At 33.2% G+C, this 23,556-nt stretch overlaps 1 long non-coding RNA gene across 6 annotated transcripts; it reads right to left on the reverse strand.

The window, feature by feature from the left end:
• Positions 1-11,910: 11,910 nt before the first annotated feature.
• Positions 11,911-21,996, reverse strand: LOC107962685 (uncharacterized). Of its 6 annotated transcripts, XR_005928475.1 has the most exons (5): positions 21,273-21,968; positions 21,058-21,155; positions 20,614-20,977; positions 14,052-14,688; positions 12,756-13,961 (listed from the first exon to the last, which is right to left on the reverse strand). It is a non-coding gene; the product is annotated as an uncharacterized lncRNA (long non-coding RNA). The 6 variants fall into 6 exon arrangements; XR_005928476.1 differs by lacking the exons at positions 12,756-13,961; positions 14,052-14,688 and adding an exon at positions 11,920-12,132; XR_001701730.2 differs by having other exon boundaries at positions 20,614-21,155.
• Between the last annotated feature and the right edge of the window lie 1,560 nt (positions 21,997-23,556).

The raw sequence follows: 23,556 nt of genomic DNA on the forward strand, positions 1-23,556 counted from the left end.
TATTAAAGAATTATTAAATTTTGTAAAGAATATAAGGGTACGTTTGGTTCACTGTAATAGAATAGGGCTGTAATTGAGTAGAGTTGTAATGAAATAAAGTTGTAATAGAATAGAACTGTAATCAGTAATTCAATTGTTTGGTTAAATGGAATAAAATAGAGCTGTAATAATATTCTTGTATTTGGTTGAATAGAATAGATGTAATAATATAAGGAAAAAGACTTAAATGACCAAAGTACCCTTAGTAGAATTTTTTTAGGAAGATGATTATTGTTATTATTATTAAATTTTAATAAAATTATTGTTAAATATATTTTAATAAAAATAATAATAAATAATTTAATTATATTTTAACATAATTATTATTAAATACAATTTAATAGAATAATATATAATTTAATAATATTTTTAATATAATTATTATAATATGAATTAAAAAATCATAATATATAATATTATAAAAACAATATATAATCTACTTTATTATTTTTAAATTGCAATACATATTTAATATGTTAAAATATCATTAGTGAAACAAATAATTTAATTATTCTAAAATAAAAAATAATTTATTAGAAGTAATAAATAGCTTGAGAATTATATTTCATATCCAAACATAATATTCATATATTAACAAAAAATTACATGATTTCATTAGCTTATATGTCATAATCTATATGTTAAATTTTACAACATCAAAAAGTTACAACATTGTAATGACATTCTATCATGTCATTATACCATCCAAATATTACAAGTACAAAAAGTTACCAAAACATCACCAACACAACCATGATTTTTAATGGTCAGCAAGAAATCTTCTCAATCATTCCAATCGCATAGAAAAAGGAAAACTAAAAAAAAAGAGCATTTGCGTTGGATAGTCTAGAATTTTACTCAACGCGCAATAGCGCTCATCCTCAATTAAACCTTCTACTTTACATAAGGTTGGGTATAATTTTAGAGCACTTTCTTGAATGACCATTTCTAACTTTTGTTGAATTAGCACTTCGGAGGCAATGCTCCTACTGATTTTAAGGCCAACGGTCCGTATGTTTTCGGCCAATAAAGTGGCAACATCAATAAATGAAGTAGAAGAAATATGATCACCTGCATCAGAAATCTTTTTATTCTTTTTTGAAAATGTGGAATCACCTTGGTTTATAGGTGGTTGCGGTTGTGTAGCTGAAAGATCCATGTCATCCAAAGAAACATCAGCTTCGCATCCATGGAAATCATATATTTCTTCATGAATATTTGTAGTAGCTACATCCTTAACATCTATTTCTTCAATAATATCAACAGTTGTTTAAATATCTTTCCCAGTAGCTCGATCTTTTGCGTAAATGGTAGTAAGTTAGTTATAATAAGGGAAACTACAATGTTTGAATTGACTGACTTCTTTATGACTATAAAAAATGAAGAATCCATATTAGATATAAGTCTGGTCAAAACAAGATAATAAAGACTTGAAATAATTCTTACATTTATATATGAGTTTCACACAGCATCTTTAGCAACAAGTTGCTTATGCTCGTTCCAATCAAATTCATTATTGTTTTTTCCACTAAGCATGTCATAAACAATTGCCCAATCCCTTTTCAATATCTTAATCCTCCATTCAAGATTAGGTTTAGCCTTTAACATAGCATAGGGTAAAACTTTTTCTAACATTTTTTTTCAACTCATTTAAATAACTGATTTTGAATCTCGTATCTACATTAAGGTTTCAACATTGTGCAAGTCAACCATATAAGCAACCAACGTAGCTTCTTCTGGAACCTATTTCCTTTTGGTTCCTTGAGAATTTTAGGAAGAAACACTTAATCGTGAAAAACCTGACATAATTATCTTAAGAAAAAATACAAATTAAAATTAAATTCAATATTATGAATCAAAAAGTCGACACTTTATAAAATTATAACACATGATGAATCAAAAGAAAATAGATTATAATTCAACAAGTCTAGTACAATATGGAAAAACAATTCAAACACCACCAAAGTTTCATAAACTAGATACATGAAATAGCATAAACAAATTAATGTTTACTATTTTTACCCTAAACCTAATTAATTTCTAGATGCTTGCCATTCATCGAACATTTGATTGGCTAGTTCTATCCTCCAAGTGGCCCATGCATCCGATGGATGAATATTTATGATATTCGTTTCATCATTATCTATCACATTACTAGGTAATCTTTCTCGGGACTCTGCTTTAATAGGATCAAGACTCATATAGGTTTGAATAAAATTATAGAGTAAACAACATGCAATAATGTTTTTATTATGCACCCTTATAGAATAAAATGATGGACTCCCAAGTATTCCCCATCTAAGTTTTAATGACCCAAAGCATCTTTCAATAACATTACGCGTTGAAGCATGTTTCATATTGAAAAATTCTTCTTGGCTGGTAACCCTGACGCCACTCATTCAAATGATATCTTTGTCCTCTAAAAGGCGCAAAGAATCCCTCACAGTTTGTGCATCCAGCGTCAACTAGATAATAACAACCTATAAAAAACTATTTATCATGGTTAATTTCCCCCCAAAAAAATATGATCTTAAAAATTAATTCAAATTCCTCCAATTATGCACTTTACCATGATGAACTTTTAATCCATGTCTCCTACTAATGGTATCTTGAAGAACCCATCCATTAGCAACAGAACCTTCCCAACCAGGAAGAACATAAACAAAATACATATTAGGTGTACAAACACCTAACATATTTGTTGCTATGTCACCTTTTCGTGTTCGATATCTAGGTTTATCAACTGTTGGAACCTTAATCTTGATGTGGGTTCCATCTAAAGCACCTAAGCAATTCTACATCACATGTATAAAACTTGGAGTTAGGATACTATATTTAAATCTAAATAAACTAAATTATGTACAAGCTATATATGGAACTCACTCCAATACCTTGAACTATTTTTATCTTGGGTCTGTAGAATTAGTTGTAATTGACTCTACCTTTTTAAATAACACATCTTGTAAGTGTATGATAGCATTTAAAACATTGTGAAATGATCTACTAACGGTTTCCCTGGAACCTATTAAAGTGATGCTTGATAACTCGGTTTTTAAGATGATGAGCAATAATATATAAGAACATTGTCACTTGCTCATCAACAAACATGTTCCTTGACGAATTCAATCCTCCTAAAGTTTGTAACATCTCATATAGTTTAAAAAAAGTAACTCTATTCATCCTAAATTTTTCAATACAGGTCTAGTCACTAGTATGTACAAGTTTTTTTAAGCAAGAAAATTAAAGATCCATGGTTTTAAAGCTATCTTTTGCATAAAAATGGTGAATCTCATAATAAAGAGCTAAGAGATATTTTTAAAATGATTTGTAGTATTTTTAACGAGATTAAGAGGTTCACAAATTCAATTTATCAAAATCTTTAAGTAACTGCATGAATTAAATGGTTGTCTTTTGAGAATGAGGATGAACAATGTTTTTCCGAAGAAAATATTAATTAAAGAAATTGAGCAAAGTTAGAGATCTAGATCTATAATTAGGCACAAGTTAGGGGGTTAGGAGGTAGAAATTAAGGATTTAATTAAGTTAAAAAGAAGAAATTAAGCGAAATAGATTGTCCAAAATAAGTCAAATAAGTATGTGTGAGTGAAGAGCCGTTGTATGAAAATAAAGAGAGTAAGCTAGATTATTTTTGAATGCTTAGTAATATGTATATCTTTGTGCGAAGTTGAAAACATTAGTAGAGCCTCAACAAATCATAATAAAGGCAAGCATAAAGTTGTCTAGTTTGAAGAGGCGTGATGAGTTATAGGTGAGTGCATTTGTATGTTGTATTTTAGCATGAATTAAGAGATCTAGAGAGTTGAAATGACACTTGTGAATCCCCATTTATGGTATGCAAACCTTGACTTCTTCCTTGTGCAAATCCTTGCAATTTTGGTTGAATCGCTATGTATATATACTATGTGATTTTAATAGTCAAAATGCATGAATTTATAATATATATAATTGGCCTTTATTTTGTGTACAATAAATATTAGTGGAGGTTATATATATAATATATAACTGGGGGAGTTGGCAATATACATATATATGCGTGTTGTGTTTATAATATATAAATGGGGGAGTTGGTAGTATACATATATATGCGTGTTATATATATAAAATATATATGAGTGCGGCTGTATATATATTATGTGTGGGTTTTATTATATAATATATATGTCTATAGGTTTTGTTTTATTTAGTATATATACATTTATAAGACTTTAAATGCATGCTAAAATTTGAAGTGACAAATGTCACTAAATAGGTACATTTATATATGTAATATATATTCATATATGGTTATGTAATGCTTGCAAACAAATATAAAAATAAATAATATAATATGGATTTGTATAACATATAAAATTTATTGATAATGTACATTTATGCATGCACGAACTAGTAAGTGAATTATGAGATTTATGATATTGTGATTTTTGATTAGTGCAAAATTATATTATTCTGAAATGCTAAGTGTGAGCTCAACAGTAATGCGAGCCAGTTATATTGTATAATAAAATGTGATTAAATAGATATGTTGGCAATGTGAACACTTAAAACAATTGGATATCATTGGCATGCCATAGGATTGTGAGTGCTCACCCCTTTTTATTATGTGTTAGGCATTGTGACCCAGAGATAACATTGGAGAGATAGGGGAATGTCGAGCATAGCTCTATTCATTGTAGATGGTGTGGTGTGTTTGGAGAGTGTGAGCATACATGCTAAACTTATATGGAGGTAGCGTATGACTTTATGAGTCATGTGGTGCATTTTAGAAATCCGTTTATCCAATGAGCATTAATTTGACTATGTTTCATATTCATGAATTGCCAATATATATCACTGTGTTGAGTGTGAAAGTTGTGTTATATGTGTATTGTTAAGGTATGTTTAAATCCTAACATGTGTTAGTGTGTTTACTTGTGTTGTATGCATGTGTACTTATTGAGCTTTTCCAAGCTCACACTCCTTACTTTACCTTGTAGATAAATACTTCGTAGGTTAGCAGGGAGGGTGGCAAATCGGTGATCCATCACAAGGCATTTTTTCTAGAGTATGTATGTTGAGATTTTAAACTCCGAAGTGAAGGCAATGTGGGTTGTTCCAAGGTTTTAGTACTAAAATTAGACTTAGAATTTTTAAATAAAATTTTCAATAGGTTATAAATGGATATTACAAACTATTTTTTTTTTAGATTTTTGAACGTTATAATTCCTTGCTTGATTGCTTATTTGGATGGTTTTATTACTTGTTCCATGTGATGATAATTAAATGAACTACAAATTTTTGCAACTAAGGGAGACCGCTGAGTATTAAGGTACGCCTTATACCTTCTGATTGTGTGAATGAAATAATTAATTTTGAAAAGCATGCACTTAGGTTTAATTTACTATATGAAATATTCTACAAATGTGTGGTGTGTAGGGTTGGTTAGTGTGGTTTGTAAAAATAAAGAGTCACTTCGGTGGTTAATATGACGTTCGAAATTCAGGTCAGACCATTTCATCCCGGTTTGGGGCATCACAGTTCACGTACAAGATTTGAACACATTATTTTAAAAACAAACTGTAATATCTATTTATTTAAAAACCTTTACAACAAAGACAATAATTTAGGATAAGTGTTCACTGTCTCAACTCCGGATTCTAAGGGAACTATTTAGTTACGACTCATTCAACCACGAGGCGAAGCCTCTAATGGTTTCCCATCCTATGTGCATGACACCGATCAATGATCATTCCTCGATCTTCAACTGTTTAGCTTGGTCCCTTCTCAAGGTTTTTTCTCATCCGACAAGTCCTACATACATAAGCTGAAATTTCGTAAGTTCAAAAGAACTTTGTGAGTTTCGTTACTATATCATGCAAATTATCTCCAACCTTGCCGAGGCATTTAAAAAGAGTAAAAAGACATATTTAAATCCCTAATCGTCTTGGAAAATTTTCATTCAATCTGGGTTGTCGGTATTTGGTTCATTCCCCAAGTTTACCTATAGGCGGATAGACCGCTAACTGATCTTTCCCTAGTTGAACCTATAGCCATTCGGCAAGTCTCGACAGCTTCTCAGGTATCCCACCATAATGGCGAACTCTATTTTTTTTCTTTCATCCCTATTTCCTTTGATTGTCTTCCTTAACGGACACACTTGTACCGATAGTTTTTAATCCCTAACTACATGGTTGGGAAGTCAGTTACTAGTATCAGATCCTTTTCTCCCCTTTTACTTGTCTTGCTTGGCAGGCATAGCAAATTCGAATCGTCCATGGAGGACTCTATATTCTTTCTTCAGTCCTGCAAAACAAACTGACTGTAACACCCCCTAACCCCAAACTGTTACCGGAACGAGGTTATGAGGCATTACCGGACATATCAGACAACTTACGAATAATTTACAATTAATATAACTTTCATAGTATAATATAATAATTAAGTCACTATCTTGGACTCTCGAAGTTCAACACGTATTAAAAGAAGAACGGAACTTGTTCGCGTATTCCAAATTTTTTTATTTTTTATTTTTTTATAAAAATTTCAGCAGTATTTCTGCTTATTTTTACTTAACCCTCCTGCAAATTCAAACCAAAACAACCAACACCAATATTTCACATTCATATAACTAATATTTATATCATTAACAAAATTTTAACTTAATTACTATCATAGCATCATTCAAAATTGATTAAAAACTTCATTCATTTAATAACTTAATGTTCCTGTATCAAAATATCATGTACTTTTCTTACTATTTCATTTAACCATCTAAATCTTATAATTCATCCTTCACTACTCAAAACAATATACATATTCAGGTGACTAAACAACACCTATGTACATGCCACTTTACCCAAAAGAAAAATATACATCACCAAGTTTGTGTTGGAGTCGGGATTGTTCTGGATGCTGAGCCGGAATACTTGACTTCTACTAACCTGCGCACAGAGACAACCGTACGCTGAGTATGGATATACTCAGTGGTATTACTATAAATCAAGACTATTTAACATTAATAAATTACAAACATCAACCATAAATTTTATAATTATTTAAACTACTTTTATATAAAATTATTTTACTTCATAAATCTTAAATTCATAATTTATTTTCTCATACTAACTCAATTCATAATTTAGTTCATACATTCTTTCTCGTACTTTTCAATAGTACTAAAACAAATAATCTCATTTTCAAAATTTCATTTCAATTATTTACCCTATTAACAAAGCTCGGACTATGACAGATACACGGATTTCCACCCAAACACACCAGAATATCCAACCCAAACACACCCGGAATATTGTAAATCCTCCATAACACACTGGTATAATATATCTTCCCAAACACACCAATAAGGCATTAAATGCCTATTCGGATAAACCGAAGTATATAATAACAGAAACATCTTCTCGGCCGAACTACAATCTCTTCATCACAGCACAAATCCAATGGCATGCCATTTGTATCAAATCTAGTCCGACAAGTTAATAGGGTATTATTTTACTTTTTCTCATTTCAATTTCATTTACACAAAATTTTTCAATACTCATTCAATTCAAATATCTATTATCTTAATTCATATACAAATTAATTTTCACACAAGTGTATACCATCAACACCATACATTTGTCACAATTCATTTATTTTCAATCAATACACTTTTCAAATAATCACATATTCCATAATTCACTTATTCAATTCAATTTGATTCAAATTTACATCACTTTCATTTTCACTCAATATTCATATCAATTTCACATACTTATCTCAAGTCTTATTTACCATACATAACAATTAAAATTTCAGCAATCAATAATAATTAAAATTTGAATTATAGTAATACACACTGTAATTCTCCCGTTTTAGTCCTCGATGACTTTCTCCTTTCCTTTCGATGCTGATGCTTCAGGTTCTTTGTTGGCTACGAAAATAATAGTAATTTACATTATTATTTACAGCACTAATTATAATAAATAATTAAATTTCTAAACAACTCCTACCTTATTCCCAATTTAATCCTAACTAAACTTAATTATTTTCTTAATCCAATTCACTCTCTTTTTCTATTCAAATTTTGTCTAAACTTATATTTAACTATAAAATTTCCAGCATATTTCCCTAATTTCGAAATTTCTTCAATTTAGTCCCTACAACATAAAACTTATAGCCTAGTTTACAATTTAATCCCTTAATCAATTCTAACTTAGAATTCATTCAATTAAATCCCTAATTCCATAATTTTTCCAACATGAACCCTACTTGGAAACATATGAACTCTTGAACTATCAACTTAATTTTATCAAAATCTTGTTTCAAAGCTTCTAAAACATCGAAATTAAGAGAAAAGGACTTAATTGACTTACCTTTTAAAGCTTCAAACCTTAAAACCCTAGTTTTTCCTTTCCCTTTTCTTTCTTTCTTTTTCTTTCCCTGTTTCGAAATGCTTCTGTTCTGTTTCTTCTTTGTTTCTTTTGTCTTTCTTTTTATTCTTTTATTATTTCATTTATTTTACTTATTTATTTTATCATTTAACTAATATATATTATTATTAATTTAATAACAATATAATTAACACATTTGTATACATGTATCTTTGTACATTTGTACACTATTATTACCATCCATTTGACTTTCTTTTATTTATTTAACAAATAAAAATCTTATAATATTAATATTTAATTAATAAATATCTTTAACTTAAAATTTAAGTAAATACATAATTATAATACAAATGTATATATTCATATTATTACAAATGTCATTATTTAATTTGTTTTTCATACCAAAAATCTTATAATTTAATTATTTAATTAACAAATATCTTTATACTTAAATTATAAGTAATTAAATATTTAAATTACAAATGTACCCATACAATTCTTACACATGTATATTTTATTACCATACAATTGTCTTCTATTTAATTTATTTATAATATATTATCAATTAAATAATCATAACAATTTAATATAAAACCATAATAATAATCATTATAATATATAAAACCTAAAAAAATCTTTGATTTTATTTCACCAATATGCCACCTCATTTGTAGTCAATGGCTTAATTGCTATTTTAATCTTTTTTATTTTCTATTGCTTTATAATTAAATTTTTACCCTTTATTCAATTTAATCCTTTTTATTACTTACTCTAAATTAAGCTAAATTCACTTAATTAGATCCTAATTAGACACACCACTAGGCTCATAAATATTTTTAATAATTATTTTCGAACTTATTTCACTAAGACGGAGGCCCTATAACTTACTTTTTCGGTGCCCGTGAATTTCAGGTCATTACACTGACCCTCCACATGTGGGTTTAGCTAATAAGGATCCATGCCACCCTAGCGGTTCAAATTTCATTCCACCCTACGTTTGTATTGTAATGTTGTTTGGGTTATTCCATTGGGATCCACCCTAACAACGATTCTTTGCTCTTAAGGTTCATGTTCATCTGTTATGGACCCCCTTAGGTCTATAATATTCGCCAGTCTGTCATCTAAGAAACTACTCAAGTTCACTAATTCTCTCATGCAAGGATTATCTGCGGAACTGGCCTTTTCGTGGTTACTTCGCTATAGATTTCCCTTTTAAAGAGGAATAGTCTTGAAAGATAAATTTGTCACCTGGTCTATCCTTTTTAATACCTCTTTTAGTCATCGGGTTCTAACTAACCCCTATTTACTAAACAGTCTACTCAAAGTTCTGAAAATCAACCCTTCCTACATAACATTGGCTTCCACAGGCTTGACACAACTCCACCTTCAACTAGATTATGTAGAGAGCAAAGAATCATCACCCGTCCTCATCCACATCAGCTACCTCTAAAATTATTCGAAACTGCCAAAAACTAAAATTTGTGATCCGTCAAACTTCTCGATATCCAAAATCATTATTGTGTCACCGAACGAGTCAGTCTGTGAAATTTGAACTGTAACTTTGATACCAATTTGTAAGGGATAAACCCGATTAAGCAATGAACAAGTAAAATAACAAAGAAATTGAAAAGATCGAACACAAATATTTCAGGTGGAAAATCCCTTTGAAAAGGATAAAACATCATGGGCAAAGATAATTTCATTATAACAGCAAAAAAGAATAGTACAAAGATGAAGATAAAACTAAACCCCGAAACCCAAAAATAAGAACCCTTAAAAACGTAAACATAAAGTTCTCTGAAAGCTTGAAAAAACTAATACCTAAATGTGTAATGGGTTGATCTTTCTAAGTTTGTAAAAGGCCTATTTATAGTTTAAATTCATAGGTAAAATAATATTAAAATAATCTACACTAATTAGAGTTTAATTGAAACAAATAATCAAAGTTTAACTAGGAGGAGAAAATTGCATGGCATGTTGCCACGTTGTGACATGGAATTCGTGTCGCTGGGACAAAATGGCGTCACATCATCGAGACGATAGTCTTTTCCTCATTGTGATGTCGGCAGCTCGCTGGGATAAAAAGCTCATCCTCGTTGCAAAGTCACTCTTTGATCGTGTCCTAATTTGACCGAAATGCAAAGCATACTCTACAAATCTTCACATTGACTCGTATTTCTATAATGCCTTCTTTGTCAATGCCCGCCATGGGCCTATCTCGAATTTTGCAAGATATTAATTAAGTCGAAACTGTGCTTCGAAGCTGGAATACTTCTAGCTTTTGACTTGTGCACTGCTAAATCAAAACTGACCCGAGTCTGATTTTCACCTATCTTTTCAAAACATGCATCCAAAAGAGAACATCTTTTATACGAAACATTCATACCTTTGTCCCTCATATGGCTATGTTGTCTCCACTTCAAACTACTCAACTTCAACTCCTTAACAGACGAGGGACGTTCTGTTTCACCGGTCACTGTTGATCCTTCCACAGCATAAAGACTACCAATCTTTTTACCTTTCATCAAAATGAGAGCCCCATGGTATACCTTAATATCGCTTGACTCGATGTTAATTCTACAACCCTTTGAGTCTAAATTTCCCAAGGAGATGAAATTTCTCTTTGAATCAAGTACATACTTGACGTTTGATAGTATCTTGATTATCTCGACTTGCATCTTAATCTAAACAGTACCAATTCTAATTACATTACTGGGTGAATCATTCCCCTTACGCACAACTCCACCTTTAACTAAACTGTATGTGGAGAACCAGTCCCTATTGGGACACATGTTCAAACACCCCCTAACCCTTATCCATCGCCAAAATAAGGTTACGGAGCATTATCGAACTTTTCAGAACAAATATAAACATTACACAGTTCAATTAGCATACACTTCATAAATTAATCATATAGTCCCTTTTATGGGTCCTCGAGGCCCAATTCACATGTTAGAAACAAATCGGGATAGAAACAAATCGGGACTTAATCGTGTGCTTCGAAAAATTTTCGTGAAATTTCAAAATTTTTCCTAGCTGTAGGGGTCACACACCCATGTAATCAAGAGGCACGCCCGTGTAGTCCTGAGACATGCCTGTGTCTCAAGCCGTGTCCGTCCCCGTGTAACTCCCTGACTTACCTCACACAGCCAAGTCACACACCCGTGTACTAGGTCGTGTTCCTCACACGGCTGAGACACACGTCTGTGTCTCTGCCCATGTGGTATTACCTGAGCATTCTATTTTCTAAAATTAAAAGTTGCAAGGGACACATGGACAAACCACACACCCATGTGATAGCCATGTGTCTCACACTATAACACCTTCTAACTCTTAATCATCGTCGAAAGAGGGTTATGAGGTATTACCTGACATATCAAATCAAATACGAAATTTAAACAGATAATTTATATACATTTCATAAATATATCATATGTATTGTTCAAATTAATTCAATTGATTTCATTCAATCCAATTCAAATACCATACCAAAATAACCCAAACATGCCATTTCATAATCTTAACATTTAATTTATATTGTATATAACCATCCAAGGTTAATTTATAATACCATTCACAAAAATATTTCAAAATGACATATACAATCAAGCTAGGTACATGCCATTTTACAAAAGAGAATATACATCACCACTTTGCTGAGTTCGGGATTAGCTTGGATGCTGATCCGAAACTTTTGACTTCAACTTACCTGCACACGGAAACAATTGTACGCTGAGTATATACACTCAGTGGTATTACTATAATTTAAATTTTAAAAGCAAAATAAATAAATAAGCACTAAACCTTCATTTGTTAACAATAGCTATTTCAAATAACTTTTCTCCATTTTGATTCACACATTATTTCACCATATCAAAAACCCTTTCCATAAACCCATGGTTTAAACATTTTGTTTTCATATCTCGGTTCAATATCTCATTCCAATCATATACAAAATCATACGGTTTATCAATTCATTTAATACCAATTCTACTTTCCAATTCGTTCACTTACCCCTATTAACTTGACACGAACTTTGACGGATGCACGGATCCAATCAAGCACTCGAGTATGGCACCATGTGCCTCATCGGGCTTGCCAAAATGAATCCGTACTTAGTACCTCATCGAATTTAATTCGAAGCAATACTACGGCACATAGTGCCTCATCAGAATTATCCGAAGCAATATTACGACGCATATAGTGCCTCATCCACTCGAGCTCAAAATATCCTTAAACACGTCCAATCCTATGGCATGCCAATTATATCCGAGTTAGCCCGACTAGTTAATAGGGTTTTCAATTCACTTTCTCAATTCAATTTCAATCAAATTCATACCAATCACAAATTCTCATTTTTTTTGGTGAAGAACAAAAAGAAAAAACTAATTAGTTACATCCAACACACTGTAAAAAAACCTTTTGACTGGTCTAAATCTAACATATTCCGCACCCTAAGAGGAGTATCAAAAAATTGCAAATCCGTTCTAGTCGATAGTGCTTCTATTGCCATGCAATCAACAACTTCATATTGTTTTTTGGGAATATAGCAAAAAACACCATGAACTTTCCTGGAATAGCATACTCTGAATTAGCCTGATTAAAACAGAGTTCGAGGTGGCAAAATTACTTCCTTGAATATCACGAATGACATCCGAGCTGTCCGAGAGAATTATAACACACTAATGGCCTTTTCTTTGAATAATTTTAAGCCCTTAAAAAATACCCCAAAGTTCAATATCGAAGATCGAACACTCTCCAAGAAATCTATTAAATCCAAAGAACTACTGCCCATCCATGTCTCTCGCAACTCCCCCAACAGATGCATTCCCCGTATCCAGTCGTATAGCTCCATCGATATTCAGAAAAATAGTAAAACCATATTGCTCTTCCAACAGGGGGTCGGGAACACCACTCAAAACGTCTTTAGGGATTGAAAAACTTTAAGAAGCCCAACCAAATCAATTATTGACAATCTCTCTTAAGCTCCACGGGTGGCCTTGAAAGATAAAGAGATTGCAGTTCTTCCAAATTCGCCAAACCAAGATTTTGAAAAGGCAAGCCCAACTAGCACCACCCGCCAAGGCTATCGAAGTGTCCTGCACGTTAATAAGTATCCAATATTGTAAGTTAAGGGAAAAAAAATTGGAAGAGCGATTACCTAATATGATCTGACTCCACACATCCTTGGCTACAGGGCAATCTCGAAGAATGTGAAGTATGTCTTCCAAATGAAATCCACAAATATGACAAGAGGTACCATCCGCAAAACCCTTTTTAACCCTTTCAATGTTGCTGAGTATACGCTGCTTGAGAACCAACCATATGAAAAAACAAACTCTTTGTGAACCCGAAATCTTCCAAATAATCTTCCATTTATCATCCTTCAAAATCCAATCAATTCCTTTACAAATCTTATAAGCACTCTTAATCTTAAAGATTCCAGTTAAAGTATGACATCAGGAAATTCTGTCCGGTCCTATATAAGAGCAATGAGGAGGAATACCGGAATACCCATAATCAACTCAATCACCTCTTCTGAAAGCCAAATTCTGAACAAGTCAAGATTCCATGATCCTTCATTATTGACCATATCTTTAATATAGCAATCAAAGCTAAAATTAATACCTGTTGGAATAAATCCGGTCGATGGACCCACATCGGGAATCCAAACATCTTCTCAATAGCGAATCTGGCTTTTGTCCCCAACGGACAATTATAACTTCTTGTGAAGCAGAGGCCAAACCTTAGTGAGAGAGTTCCAAAGAAACAAAACTCGCTTATGCCTAATGAAATTGGGGAGTACATCAGTCATCCGGTATTTAACCCTAATAACCTGAACCCAGAGAGCCTATTTGTTAGTCCCAATATTAAAACCCAACTTAAGCAGAAAAGAGATACTCTGTTCTCATAATTTTCGTAATCCAAGCCCTCCACAACATTTGGGTTGGCAAATAGAATCCCACCCAACCAAGGCCATCTTATTTTATACTCAGATGATCTCCAAATGAATTGCTACACCAAACTTTCAATCTCATTTCAAACTCCCCTAGGAATCATCATGGATTGCATGAAGTAACTGAGAATAGACATGAGAACTGATTGAGCCAAAGTTATGCGACCAACAATGGGTAAACTTTTAGCGTCCCAACTTTGGAGCTTTCTTCTAACTTTGTCGACAACAAAATGCATGGTACTATTAGTAACCCTATGATGAAACAACGGAATACCAAGGTAAAGCCCAAGATTCTGAACTTTATGGAACCTAAAAAAATAACTAATCGAGTCAGCCAAAGGAAGATGCGATCAAGGAGCAGAAAGAAGCATTCAAAACTAAGAAAGATAATCAGATAAACCATAGTAAGACTGAGCAGGTCAAAAAATCACAATTCAGTCAAGAAGTCAAGCTGGAAAAGAATTGCCCCAACAGTCGAGGCGAATCAAAGACAGGATGGTAATAGCATACGAAAGAGGAAATCCATGGAAGCAGGAATCGAAACTGGATTGTGATAAAGTTTTTCCAGAAATGATGTTTGAAAATATAGAGCAGAATGTTGTTCCATCAATTATGGGATCGACGGCTGCCAAGAAGCAAGCGACCGAATCCAATAAAAAATATTAGTTAGAATTTTCGTGGACTAAGGAGTCCATAGGCGGTAAAAAGGCTACAGTTTTTCTTAAAACAGCATGGAAAAAGTAACAAGTTGCGATTTTTTAAATGGGATCGTTGTTGAAGCAGAGGGTTCTCAAGGTAGATTGTGTTTGGCATGGAAAGGGGATATTACGATTAGTTTAAGGAGCTTTTCAAAAAGTCACATTGATGTATTGATCAAAGAAGAGAATGTAATAGAGGAATGGAGATTTACGGGGTTTTAGGGTTCACCTTATGTGAAAAACGAAAATGATACTTGGAATCTGCTAAAAAATTTGGGGCAAGGTCAGAATGGTTAGTAAGCGGAAACTTCGATGAATCATGTACTCTTTTGAGAAAAGTGAATGTGTTCCAAGATAAGAGAGACTAATAGAGGCTTTTCGAGAGACTTTGGAGGAATGTTAATCAGAAGATTTGGGTTCTTTGGGAGTCTAGTTTACTTGGGAAAGGGGAAATTTGCCAAAAAAAAATCAATGAAACACTTGACAAGGGAGCTGCGAATGATAAATGGTAGCATCTTCTTCCATTGGGTATTGTTCATCATTTAACTCATACAATGTCAGATCAATGCCCATTTCTTCTAAATACTGATAGCAGAAATAATTATATGGGATGTTCAAACTTTAAATTTAAGGCATGGTAGACCATGGTTCAGTCTCTCGAAAGACAAATCAAGGCAACATAAGAATCATCCACAGGCACAATAGTTGAGAAACTAAAACAACTGCAGCTGAGTTTATGAAGATGGGCACTAAGGATTAAAAAAGGGTGAGAGGGGCTAAAAAGACGGCTATTGAATGAACTTGAAGTCTTGTTTGCAATAAAAAGGGATCATTATAAGATGGCAAATATTATTGAAACAAGAGTTCATCTTAATCTGGAAATTGATTAAGATAAGATGTACTGGAAACAAAGGGCAAGGGCTAACTGGCTTAAATTAGGGGATAAGAACTTAAGCTTTTTTCACAAGTATGCTTCAACACGTCAATAGAGAAACACAATTTCCAGGTTAAAGTTAGATGGAGGAGTTGAGGTTACTGATGCAATTGAGATTAGGAAGCCTATACATTATTTTTTCAGAAGCTGTTTACGGCAAGATATTAATGCAGTTTTAATATCTACTTATACAACAGAGGAAGCTCATTCGTCTTTGAGAGGAATGGGGCCTACTAAGGCACCAAGACCAGATGATTTTCCAGCATTTTTCAGAGATTTTGGCACATAGTAGGTCAAGACATCACCATTTATTTTTTGGGGGTTTTGAACAACAATCTAAATTTAGACTCTTTTAATCAGACAGATATTGTGTTGATCCCAAAAACCTCAAATCCCACTAATCTGGTCAACTACAGGCCTATTAGTTTGTGTATGATTTTTTACAAAGTTATGGTAAGAACAATTGCAAATCGACTTTAAGAAGTAATTGGGAGATATATTGATTTGGCTCAAAGTGCGTTTGTCACTAGGAGATTAATTTCTGATGCTGTGCTCATAACTTATGAAATCTTGCATACGTTTCGCCAAAAGCAAACAGGGAAAAAAGGATATATGGTAGTAAAACTTGACATGAGTAAAGCCTACGACTGAGTTGAATGAGGCTTTATAAAAAAAGTTATGCTACGAATGGGGATTGCAAAGGAATGGGTAAAACTTATTATAAAATGCATTACCACAATTTCATATGCAAATAATATCAATGGCAGTAGGGGAAGAATTTTCCAGCCATGTAACATCTCGAATAACGGCCCAGTCAGAATAGTGATTTCGAGACCACAAATCTAATATAAAAATAATTATTTTATGAATGTTACGAGGTCCATGATATATATGCATGCTTGTATGAAAATATCGATAAGAAACCTTACCGATAAGATGTCTAATTGAGTTATTAAGACTAAATTGCAATAAGTGAAAAACATGTGTTCTAATTGATTTAAGGGCTTAATTGTAACGAGATTTGAAATTTAAAGTTCTTAATTGGCAATTAGACCATTATATGTCATTATGAACAAAAATGGACATAGGAAGGATAAACTACCAAAGTAATAAAGGATAAACTATCCTCGTTTTTAATGTTCTTTATATTTTTCAAATCCTCATAGCTCGATTTAGCTATTTCTACCCTTAATTTGAGTTAAGGTTCATGTTCAAAAACATACACATGAATGACATTCTTGTGTTTTAATATTATCTTCCAAGTCCGAGGAAAGGGGCGTATGTGAAGGGAATCACAAGAAAGATACGGATGAGTATGGCAAGGGCAACGGCAACAATAGTGGTAATCGGAAACCACGAGTTGGGAAGAAGAAACTAATGGAAGAATATGGAGTTTTGAGGTAGGTGATTTTTGGTAAAATTGATAAAAAAGACCAAATTATAAAAGTTGTAAAAACTGTGTAAATGTGTGACTAAAATAAATATGTGGGTCAGTATAAGAGGGAAAATGATTCGACTAGGCTTGAATAATGAGCAAAATCAGTACTCCGCATTTTGCGAGTTTATGGCAATTTTATAATTTTGTAAAATTTTAAGGGCAAAATTATAATTTTTTCCATATCATAATTTTTGAACTGAAATGAATAATGCGTGTATTAAATAAACTAAATTTTCTATTATAGATCAAGAGGGACGAGGGATAGACTTTAACCGAGGAAAATGCAAGGTTGTGAAATAAATCGCAAATTTGCCATATTTTACACTATGGTAAGTTGTGTACAAGCAATTCAACAACTCCAATATTACATATCTAATATTTGACATTGCATGATACATGTATGTATGCTTTAATTAGATTGACTTGTGATTATCCAATGAAAGTTTAGTGATAGCCTCGTGTATTGGAGGCCCGAGTGACCCAAAAGGAATACTTAGAACTTAGATGTCTTGACGCCATGTTAAATGATATTCTGTGTAAGATTATGTCTGAGACATAGCATCGACAATGATATATTTACCTGTGTAAAACCATGTCTGAGACATGACATCGACAATGTTATATGTACCTGTGTAAACCCATGTATGGGACATAGCATGGCATCAACGATGATATGTGTGCCAGTGTAAGAACATGTCCAGAACATGGCATAGGTTATGAAATGTGCACAGTATAAGACCATGTCACAGACATGGCATCAATGATAATATGTGAATTCATGTAAGACCATGTTTTAGACATGACATTGGTACCTTATTTGGTGTATGACAATTCTGTGTCCTTTAGTATTCCAACAATTCAACGAGACATTCAAGATATTGGGTTAAGTGGAATGATATGAGTAAGCACATACAGTGCAGATATGTACGTAAACCTCATGAGTATTGAACTCAATTCATGAAGAGAATTTTAACAATAGAAAGATGTAAGATAAGCTTAATGTTTAATGACAATTAATGTCAATTTTGACTACGTTCATGTGTGTAGTATGATATTATAGTGATAGTTGATAATATGTTTAATCCATGAATATCTTGACTTACTAAACCCTATGCTTACCCTTTTCTCCTTTCAATTTTCTTCTAGCATCGTCAAGCTCGAGAATCGTGGACATCGAAGCTTGAGTCACAATATCAACAAAACTTTTGGAGTAAAACTAGTTTACTACATTTAAGAATGGCATGTATAGAAGAGACATATTTATCTATCAAGCATAAATTTCACGACCGTATGTCTACATTCAAGTATGGCATGTATAGAGGAGTCCCAATTAGGTAAACTTAATATATGTCATGTTTAAATTAAAGCTATGGATGTCAAAAAAACTTTTTATGCCATGTCAACCACTATTGGCTATTGGCGTGTGAGTGTGTGTTGGGGCTATTAACGGTGACAAGAGGGCTTGAAAAATGGCTTCAAAGATGTCCACATGAGTAGACATACGATCATGTGTCTATACAGTGTGTGACACACGGTCAACCCCGTGAGCGTGTGATCCGACCGTGTGTTCCCTGCTCTCTAATTTTACAAATCAATATGCATAGTAGTAAATACAAAGACAGAGACACGACCTTGTCTCTCAATCGTGTTAAGAACACAACATTCAAACATGGGCATTTGCCCGTGCCATATGAAATTTGCATCTTATATGTGAAAATTAATTTCGCCACACAGCCTAACACCTAGACATGTAACTTAACCGTGTGATATTAAATTTATGCTGAGGTTATAAATAAAGAGCTACACAACCTAAGGACACAGATTTGTCAAGGGGAACACAAGCTTGTCCTTATGTTCACACGAACATCAAGCTTGTCCTTACGTTCACACGAGCATCAAGCTTGTCCTTACGCTCACACGAGCATGTGACCCTATTTTAAATTTTTTTTCTAAAATACACAATTTAGCCCAAAACCAACCCAATGTATGTTTTTAACCTCGTAAGCTCATTTAAGTGACGATATGCATGTTCTTAAATAAATTTTTAGTTTGAACAAAATTTTATGACCCGATTTTATAGAGTTGTTTAGAACTTCAAGTCCGATAATGCCTCACATCCTATCTCGACGTTGAACACTAGTAAAGGGTCTTACAAGCCATCTGGAGGTTTACAGGAAGGGAATCCTCTTAGACCTTTTCTTTTTCTAATATGCAGTGACGAAAAGAAGGTTTGTTGAAAGGTACAAAGGCCAGTAGGAGAGGCCCAGAGATATCATATTTACTTTTTGTAAATGACTGCATTTTGTTCGTTGAAGCAACAAAGAATGGAGCAATAGTGATGAAACAAATTCTAAAGGAATATGAGTATTGTTCAGGCCAATGTGTGAATTTTAATAAATGCACGATATTTTATAGCTCGGATACAGTAACAAGTATAGACAATTTTAAGGGTAAGGAGTTCACCAAATTTGGAGAAATACTTGGGACTTCCTATTGTGGCTGGCACACGCAAGAAAGAATCTTTTCAAAATCTCAACGATCGGGTCTATTCTAGAATTAAAGGTTGGAGCACAAAACTATTATCACAAAGAGGCAAACTGGTCTTTATTAAATCAGTGCTACAAGCTATACCAACTTATGCCATGTCATGCTTTCTTCTATCGAAAACTCTATGCAAGGAGTTGAAAAACATTTTTGCAAAATTTAGGTGGCAGAGGATACGGGGAGAAAGGTATACATTGATGTCGGTAGAAGCATATGTGTCAATCGAAAGAGGGGGGAGGAATAGGTTTTAGAAGTATGGGCCAATTCAATAGTGATCTTTTAGCAAAACAAGGATGGGGGATTTTGAATAATCCAAAATCTTTAGTTGAGCTAGTTTTTAAGGCAAAATATTTTCCAAATGAGGATTTTTTAAATTCGCGTTTGGGAAATAATAGTTCGTATACATGGAAAAGCATATGGGCGTCCAAAGGGATTTTAATGGAAGGAATTTGCTAGAAGCTGGGAAGGGGCACGAGTATCTCATTTTTAAACGATGCTTGGATCCCAGTTGCATGAAATTTCAGATTATCTTCAGTTGTTAATAATTTAAATAATTTTAAAGTCGCTGAGTTAATTGATAATAATGTCAGAGAATGGAAACGGGAGTTGATTGTTAATACCTTTTCGGAGGAAGTCGCTGCGAAGATACTTAGGGTCACGTTGGCGAAAGATCCTTATGATGACTTTCCGGCCTGGAATGGTGAACCCTCGGGGGAATACTTGGTACACAGCGCCTATAAACTATTACAAGCTTCTGAAAATGATCCTAGAGCTTATGCTTTACAAACCGACTACTGTAATTTCTACAAAAAGCTATGGCTACTTAAGCTACCTTCTAAAATTAAAAGTACAGCTTGGAAAATATCTTGGAATTATCTGGCTACATGAGTCAGCATGCAGTATAGAAAGTTAACAAATACTGTAGTTTGCCCCCGATATGGAAGAGGAGCAGAAACCATGGATCATTTAATCCGTAAGTGTCCTCTATCAGTTTCAATGTGGACAGAATTAGCAATACTGAATTTATTACAGGAAACTAGTCTAGAGTTCCTACAGTGGCTTACCTGGGTTTTTGCTCAAAATGCTTATTTCCATTGTAGATTATTCTGTTGTGCGATATGGGCAACTTGGGGAGAAAGAAATGCGAGATTGCATGAGAAAACTAGTAGAACAGGAATAGAGACAGCACACTTTGTTAGAAGCTACATTGCGGAATTAGATGGGGTTGAACAAAAAACCCCTAAAATCTTACAAATAGCCAGGAAGTGGAAGCACCCACCTGAACAATCAGTTAAAATAAATTTTGATGGGGCTTATGATGCGCGACTTTGTCAATCAGCTTTAGGGGTTGTGGCGAGGAACAGTGAAGGGGATGTTCTACGATCAAGTTCCAAGATACATCAAGGCATTTCCTCAGCTTTTGCGGCTAAGGCACTCGCTTGCCGCAAAGTAGATTAGATCGGAATAGACATGCAATGGCCAAAGATCATAGTAGAAGGAGACTCATTAACAGTAATCAAGAAGTGTAAGGCAAAAAGACAAGATAAGTCACAGATAGGGGCATACATTCAAGATATTCAACAGCATATTTTCAGATCTAGGAATTTTGTGTTTGAATACTCCTAGAACTGCGAACGGTCTAGTACATATTTTAGCAACTGAAACGATGAAAAGGAAGGAAGTGGTTTACTTGGTAGGGAGCGTGCCTGGATATGCTGATAACCAGTATGAAATAGATAGAAAACGTGAACCATATTGAGAAAAGGGGCAGATGAGAAGAGGAAGAAAGGAAAGTTCGAAATGGGCAGATTGCTGGTGCAGCGATAAATTCTCCTTGGGATTATGAGATTGGCTTTAAGACGAATCGGTTGATGGGTGGTCAGACTGATTGATAGTGGATGGGATTGTAGAGGAAGAAAGGAAAGTTGAAATGGACAGATCAAGGGTTTGGTTTAATGCTTTCCTTGAAAATCTGAAACCGTCATTATGAAAAATGAAAGACTAATAGTCATGACGGGGTTTTTTACTAAAATAAATTAAAAAAAAATATTTACCAAAATAGGTTGTCAGCCAGATTATTTATCAAAATGAGGTGTTTTTTTCATTCGCGCCTATCTGACAGGCGTGAATGATTATTTTATATTAAAAAATATTTTTTTTGTTTTTTATATTAAAAAAATATTTTCGGGTCAGTATAACCCGCGTATAAATACGAATACAGGTTGCGCCTACTTGAGAGGCGCGGCTAATCGAGCCTTTCTCTGAGGCGCAAATGATTGTGCCTACCTCAGAGGCGCAAATGGTTGTGGTGGGGCCCACACGAGCTTACCTTTTCCCCTATATATACCCCGATTATCAAATAAACACATCAAATGATTTGGTGGATGCTGGTTTTTTCACTAAAATAAATTTAGAGGTTTTTAATTAGACGACATATAAATAAAGTATTTGTTATGCTCCTATAATTGGTGAATACAATATCAATATTTTAAATTTTGGTGAATACAATATCAATATTCTAAATTTTGTAGCAGGTGAAAGTTACCAATCGTATTGTTTCTTTTATGGTCCCAATCATATTCTATGTATATGCTAAAGTTTAAAAAAAATAGGTTTGTATAAATTTTAACTTGATTTTCAAATAGATAAAAATAATAATCATTCTTTACGGGCTCGATATTTGTTTAAATATGTGAGTCGATATTATGCTTCTTCAATAATCAGACTTAATTTTGATGGTTTATTTATCTACTTTTTGACGTAATAAAGATGTGCCCTTATCTAGAAAAAAAATAAAAAGATTAGAAATATTGCTGACTATAATTACATGGTGGTAGACTTTGTAAATTGAACGCGAAAAAATATGAAATAAGAATTTTTGAACATAATTATTATTTTTATTGAATTTGAATGAGTTGGTTCGATTCCCATAAAGTAAAAATTTGAGAATAAATTTATAAATTACAGAGGCTGCAGGGAGGGACTGTTCGGGCAGCAGGGCCAGCGCCGTGGGCAGCATGCAGCAGCTGGAGGTGCACTGTTCGGGCCGCCCATTTGCGCCTATCTACCAGGCGCGATTAACCGCGCCTATCCGATAGGCTCGATTCCTTTTTACCCGTATTTTGACCCGTATATATATTTAAATATTTTTAATAAAAATGAAAAAATAATATTTTATGTTTAAAAAAAAGAAATTTAATATAAAATAATCATTTGCGCCTGTCAAATAGGTGCAAATGAACAAAACACTCCATTTTCGTATATAATTGGGCTGACAACCTATTTTGATAAATAATTCTTTTTTTTAACTTATTTTAGTAAAAAAGCCCATGACGGGTGTCAGTGTTCTCTGATTGGGCAAAGTACTGGTGGTAATTATGGCTTCTAGATATTTCTTTGTTTATTATTTTATTTTTTCGTTGTTTTTATTTTATTTTCCCTCTGTATTGATTTTGTTTCAGGGCCAATGTTTAATATTGGGCCATTTTGTCTGCTTTGTTCTTTGTTTTGATATTTGTGGATTTTATTAGGTTTATTTTAATAAAAGCCCAATCTGATTACTA

The sequence above is a fragment of the Gossypium hirsutum genome, chromosome A06 (genome assembly GCF_007990345.1).
Source record: "Gossypium hirsutum isolate 1008001.06 chromosome A06, Gossypium_hirsutum_v2.1, whole genome shotgun sequence".
NCBI lineage: Eukaryota > Viridiplantae > Streptophyta > Magnoliopsida > Malvales > Malvaceae > Gossypium > Gossypium hirsutum.